The following is a 6,966-nucleotide window of genomic DNA, read 5'->3' as shown; positions in this document are numbered from 1 at the left end:
CTACACACACTTACCCAGCCGCAGGGAGTGGTTCCTCCCAGTTGTGTGTGTTGTGTATGGCAGGAATGCGGAGGAACTTCCAGAGACTGCAGGGTGTGGAGGCTTGTTTGGTTTTCATTCAGGCTCCACCTTCTGCTGCTGCTGCTGCTGCTGCTGCTGCTGCTGGGTCCTACTGCTCGACCGGCCTGTGCTACTCTGAGTTTAAAACAAGCACACCTAAAGATGCTCCAGGGCAAGTAGCCCTTGCTTTGAAAAGCAAGGTGTTGCAATCTGCTGCGATAGAAACATGTCAGAGGTAGAGGATGTACTGTTTACTCAAGCAAAAGTAGAAATACTTTGGGCTGAAAATACTCCAGTTTAAGTAAAAATCCTAAATTCGAAATGTTTCTTAACTAGAAGTACAAAGGTTTTAAGTATTAAAGTACCCTGTATGCAATATTGCTCTTTTCAAAGCATTGTATTAACCAATTTTATAATATTGTGTTTTAATTGCTTGAAGTACATGAAAGAGCATTTCATTGTAGTTTGTCAATGTTTAGCCAACTTTGGAACACTGTGTATATAAGGAGTACAGTACCACATCATACTGTTTATTTAAAATGTTGTTTTTAAATGTAAAATGTAGCATGAAACTATGAGTGTTAAATACATGTAGTAGGGTAAAGTCAACTATATTCCCCCAAAATGTAGAACAGAAGTACAAAGTAGCTTAACATAGGAATACCCAAGTAAAGTATGACAAAATAGTACCTAAAAACACTTATTGAGTAAATGTAGTTGCAATTAACCATTGGGTAAACAGTAGGGATGCACGATATTGGTTTTTTGAAACCGATACCAATAACTTCCTGCTTCTCAAGACCGATACCGATAATACAAAAAATGTTACGCCACTAATTATTTTAACGTGATTAACGCATGTGTATTTTTTTTACTTGGCCGCCCCGTAGTTTCAGAGCGCATCGAGTTTAAAATACCATCTACAAGCTGATGCTGACAGCCCCGCTCCTGCCGCCCGCTTGTGGCAGACCACACTTCCACGCTCACCGGCAGGCACCGACTGGCCATCTGGAGGACCGGGAGGGTATGTGTATGTGTGGCCCGAGCGAGCGAGAGAGAAACCTTACGTGCATTGTTGTTGTTAGCATCTGGTGCTAGCTAGCTGCGCTAACGGATATAAGGAGCTGTTTAAATGAAAACAGAGGAGCGACATTTCGCCACAACTGCGCCGAGCACTTGACTTTATGCAGGAAGCCAGACAGCGGGACATTGTACGAAAAGTCAGCACACTCAGCACGGATAGTGCGCAACATGATTGCAGCGTCCAGGCAGCTCCAGTTCGAGCATATGCCTTGAGTTGCACACACACACACACACACACACACACACACACACACACACACACACACACTTTGTATTGTATTATTGTCTTCGTACGCTTTTAACACACCATCGTAGCGATGGCGATGTTTCAGGTGACTGATCAGGTTCGAAGTATTAGGGAGCGCTGGATTTGTGAAGAACTCCCCTCTTCCTAAACCACTAACGGAGCGTCCACACTACAGCTTCAAAAAAAGCTTGGAGCTGGGCGTGTCTGTAGCTTGGGGATTTTATTCAAGCAACGCGACCAACAACCAATCACATGAATCTCCCGCCCCCATACAAAGCAAAAAACCCCGGGGATTGTATGGGAGCAATATATATATATAAACTCCCCAAACAGGCGAAAACCTACCAGTTTCCCCCACTGCCACCTCCCTCCATGCCTGGTTCCTCCGGTTTGTATCCCGGTAGGTGAAGAGGGTCTGGTCATACACAACCGGGTGATTTGCTACAGCGATAATTAGTTTCTCCTCCAACTTTTTTTGAAATATAGAAATGAACGGCGGGATATCTCTCCCAGTTTAGACGCGGTTTGATTGGCTACGGCTTGAGCTGTCAGATTTTCCGAAACGGGATTTGATTCTACGGGGGTTTTTGCTTTGTATGTCGGGGGCGGGTGATTCATGTGATTGGTTGTTGGTCACGTTGCTTGAATAAAATCCCCAAGCGACAGACACGCCCAGCTCCAAGCTTTTTTTGAAGCTGTAGTGTGGACGCTCCGTGATAGTGTTAAGGCAATACAAACAAACATCTGTTTGCTTATGATAGCTTCTAACCGTATTAAAGTCTCTAAAACAACTATTCGTTAGCTATAGCTTTCGGCAAAAGCATTACCAAAAGCATTAGCTTCCTTAGCATATTTGATCATTTGTTTAATGAAACTAGCGTGATTTTGGCAAGCCCAACTAGGTGTCATAGTTGAGTAATTGAATCACTAATTACAGTAAGAGTGTGAGTAATGTGAATCATGTTTTTTTTTTTTAAAGTTAACAACTATTCTGTTGTATTGAACAGCCATACAAGCAACAAGTGCTAAATGTAATCTGTTAGCCTATGATGACTCGCTGCAAAACCAACTGTTAACCATTTTGTTTATTTGTTTAATGAAACTGTATGTTATGGTTATGTTATTTGACAGAGGCTTTTATCCAAAGTGACTCACAAAAAACATCATCATACAAATCATCATGTGATGGAGAAGACTTGGGGTTTATCTATCAGTCATGTATTTAATGTTATCTTTTTTTGATGTTGATTTTAGGGCTTGCCACGCCTAGGGCTGTGCGATTATGGCAACAATCATAATCATGATTATTTGGGTCAATAATTGATATCACGATTATTTTGACGATTATTCATTGACCATTTATTGAACTTTAAAACAAATAATATTTTACCAATAAACAAGATCAACAAATATGTTGGAGCGCACTTCTAAAACCATACTAAACATATATTATTAATATGATAAATAAAAATAAATTAGACCAAAATAAATTAAATCAAATATGATGCAGTGCACTGTCACAACCTGAAAACTCCTTAACATATAGCCAACATTTTTGTAAAACATATTCAACATATTCCACTCAGTCAAACGTTGAAGGCTGGCCAACCGTCATGGTCCAGATTCTCCAGAAGTAACAGGAAATAAATGTTGAACTACAATTTAAGACCAAATAAAAATGTTTAGGCCACCATGGCAAATGCTGGTAGGGCTGCTCATGTCATCTCTTAAAGATTTTTTGCAAGAAACACCAGCCTGTTTACATTGTCTGGTTTCATAGATGAGCGCAGGCAGGTGACAATATTGCCACCAGTACTGAAGACCCTCAGCCACGCCCCGACACATGGGGTGACGCCGGCCAATCACAAAGCTTTGATGCGTTCAAGTGCATTATTCTGGCACAGGAAGATTATGTTACAGGACATTAACGATAGTGTTCTATTTTTAGACACATCTCGCGATCGACTGGTTGGGCACCCCTCGGCTAGACCATAGGTCTGTTGTGGTCGCAAAAGCCGCGTTCACACTGCGGTACTTTTCCCACAAAGGTTCATGCGAACTTAGTTCATGCTCGCGTTCACACCAAAAAGAGCCGGTACTAAAAGTAGTTCATGCGAACCTTTTAATCCCCTCGAAAGTCCCTGCTAGAAAGCAGGGACTTTCGAGCGGCTCTTTTTTGAGAAAAGAGCTATATTCCTGATTGGCTGGGCGAATTGCAAACCACGCCCCGTAAAACTCCCAAAAAGTTTTGTGAAGCCGCCATTTTATTATCCTCGCATTAGCATTAGCATTAGCCCAGCACAGAAACCCAGAGAGACTAACTTATGGCAACACAAAATAAAACATGGGAGCGGTGGAGATGAGGAGGTGTCGGCGTTCTGGCGATTTACTCGGAAGGCTTCAGTAGAAGCTGCTGGGAGTCCCAGCAGCTTCTACTGAAGCCAGTCCCCAACTCCGGGGACTTCCGGCCGGGGACTTTGGGCGGCAGTATACGCCGTGAAGTGGGTTGCGGCCTGCCAGTAAACCCAAAGCAGAAGAAGAAGAAGTGACGTCAGCGGCTCCATTTGCCTAATCCACCCCCAGGGACTTTTTCTGATGTGAACGCGATCTGTACTTAGTTCATGCGAACTAAAGAGTTCGCATGAACTAAGTTCGCATGAACCTTTGTGGGAAAAGTACCGCAGTGTGAACGCGGCGTAGTCAGCTGAAGCCACATCTCTCTCAACTTCCCCACGGCATTTGTCATATAGTGCAGGCAGCGCAGACCTGCTGAAATAATACCGAGACGGCATCGCGTAACGCTTGTCCAACGTGTTGACAAGTTTCTTAAAGCCCTGGTTGCTAACAGTGCTAACTGGGCACATATATTTAGCGATGTGAAATGTAATGGCAAAGTACTTGCAAATAGTGGAAATAGTTTTACCCTTCTTTTTAACGAGTTGCTGCTCTTGTTCTGACATTTTCACTCATGCTGAACACTCACAACACATGTCACTCCCACGTGGCCGAGTGGGTTTGTAGGGAGGGGCGAAAGCGCACCCATCAATTATGCTGTTTTCATAATCGTCAGAAGCCATAATCGTAATCGCGATTAAAATACGATTAATTGCACAGCCCTAGCCATGCCAGATGTCTGGAAATGACTGCGGGATTGTTATGCTTATGGTAGGGTATCAGTTGATATGTTTGCAGGCTTCTGTAAACATTGTAAATATAATGCCTTGTTTTCCATCTTCTCTGTTCCAGTACACTCTGTCCATTGTCACAAGCGCCGGGTTTCAATTCCAGGAGGTTAGTTTAGGATTTGTATTTACTAAAGAAGTAAATGCCTACTTAAAGTGTTGCTTATGTTGCATCATACTGTTCATGTTGAAGAAAAATGATTTATGGTGGACATTGTGAATCAAAAATTGTCTTTGTCACTTTCTAATTTCATTCAGAGGGACATGCCTTTGATTCGGAAGTGGTGGTGTATTCTTCTCATGGAGCATTTTGAAATACAAGGGTATGAAAGCCCTTAACAATATGTGAGTTTTGATTTAAGTAACACTTTATTTTGATGGTCACTTGTAGATTATCTATTATATTAGGTTAACCATGTACAGATCAGTAGACCATCAGTAACAAGAGCTGTAAGACTCTGGATGGCAATATCTGTTGAGATTATTAATGCATATCAATTGTGCACCAATGCCTTAGCCTTTCCCTATGCAATACTTTAGATGACGTCTTGTTCTTATTGTTTCAAAGGTTTGCCTTCTGGACTCTGGAGGCCAGAAGCTTGCTGGAGGGAACCCTTCAGCCAATATTCAGAGTGCCACGACAGGTTATCTCCCTCGAGAGGGAACAGCAGACCCCGCCTCACCCCCAGTGAAGAAACAGCAGACCCCGCAATAAAAATAAATAAAAATGTATTCTGAACTGAAATGCCTCTCGGTCAAACTGCTTGTTTATCTTTTGCAGGCTGGTGCATGAACACACTAACAGTTGTTTTTCAGTAATCTAGCACCTCTTCGAAGACACCTTTGATTTATTAATAATAATAATAATGAAACGAGAATTATGATACTGTAGAAGGAACAGTGTTTAACAGTGTTGTTTTCTTTTGAATAATAATGAAACGAGAATTATAAACATACCCAAAACTAAATTAACAGTGTTGTTTAATATACATATAAAAGACATAAAAGACTATATTTTTGAAATTCTCAACTAAATTAACAGAATATATATATAAACATTCATGTGAACGTGCGTTGACCGTCACGTGCCGCCGTCACGCGGGACGGCGTCACGTGACGCGGGACCTGTGTGTGCGGTCGTGACACGGGACCTGTGTGTGCGGTTCTGTAACTGCTGTCTCCGACGCTGCAGCTTCATACTATTGCACACCGCAGTATTTTTTCTTTTTTTTTTACCCAAAAAATATATTGTATATTATCGGGGCTATTAATACTGGTATCGGGTTTATCGGGATGACGTCATAATTCCTAATATCGATAATTATCGTGCATCCCTAGTAAACAGCATATATTTTATTTAGATCCGTTCATTTTTAGAAAGCCTGGGGCCCAGTGGCGGCCGGCCCATAGGGGCGCCGCCCCACCTCTTGCCAGATACAACAAACAAAAAATTAAATAAAAAATATATATTTAAAAAAAAATATTTTAAAAAAATATATATTTTATATTTAAATTTTTAATGAACAAGGTAAATATCATACAATTGGTATCACAAAAATGTACAATCTACAATACAATCTCGTTTAAAATTGTGTTACGATGTCTAAAGTTACTGATAAGTCACATGTTTCCTGCCTGGCCTTGCCCATGGCTTTATCATTACCTGGCGGAGCCCCCGAGCCAAACAGCAGCAACCAGCACGTTGCAAAAGTCTCAATTGTAAACTGTGCCGCCGAAACATAATTTCAGCCAATCAGCGCCGTCAAATATTTTGGTCACGTGGGCGCTCACGTTGGCGCCCATGTTGCTTACGTGCGTTGACGTGAGTTGTTTTTTAGACCCGTCAGTGACCAAGGTGACGCAGTCTTTGGATGAGAATGGTGTGCAGGTAGAGTTGCCGGAACCTCGGTCCGCAGTGCTCCGCACCCAATTCCGTGCAAGAGCTACTCTCCAATCCTTTTGAAAGGAGAAGTTTGGGAGATAAATTGATACTTAAAGACCTTGGACCGGACCAACCAGATCTGTATATATCACAGCAAGCTCGTGAAAAAGACAAAACGTATCAACAAGGCTTCTCACATGGCTAGCTGGATGCAAACGATGCAAACAGGTAAATGCTATCTTTTGTTTCCCATGCTTGCTCTTCAAACATCTGTTCAGAAACTAGACCAAAGTTAAACAAATACAAACCACAGACTGTCTGTGTCATGGAGAATACAATCGCTGGTTTATTTATGTCTGTATAGGCCGTTGTTGTGAGTGTGGACGGTCGGAGCATATATAACGTTAGCTTAGCAAAGCTCCATTCAGAAAGCATTTTAAAAGGTTGTTCGCCTGCCGTCTGTCTGCAGACTTGTCAAAGCATTAATTCATGGTTTTTACTAACCGGTATCA

General features: G+C 41.9%; 1 long non-coding RNA gene across 1 annotated transcript; it reads left to right on the top strand.

The window, feature by feature from the left end:
* Positions 1-956: 956 nt before the first annotated feature.
* Positions 957-5,543, top strand: LOC117447896 (uncharacterized). The gene is made up of 4 exons (XR_004552291.2): positions 957-1,084; positions 4,637-4,681; positions 4,831-4,917; positions 5,141-5,543. It is a non-coding gene; the product is annotated as an uncharacterized lncRNA (long non-coding RNA).
* The last annotated feature ends 1,423 nt before the right edge of the window (positions 5,544-6,966 follow it).

Source organism: Pseudochaenichthys georgianus, chromosome 6, assembly GCF_902827115.2.
Source record: "Pseudochaenichthys georgianus chromosome 6, fPseGeo1.2, whole genome shotgun sequence".
NCBI classification, from domain to species: domain Eukaryota; kingdom Metazoa; phylum Chordata; class Actinopteri; order Perciformes; family Channichthyidae; genus Pseudochaenichthys; species Pseudochaenichthys georgianus.
The sequence above is the reverse complement of the archived record's forward strand: the minus strand, read 5'-3'. Positions and strand labels throughout refer to the sequence as shown.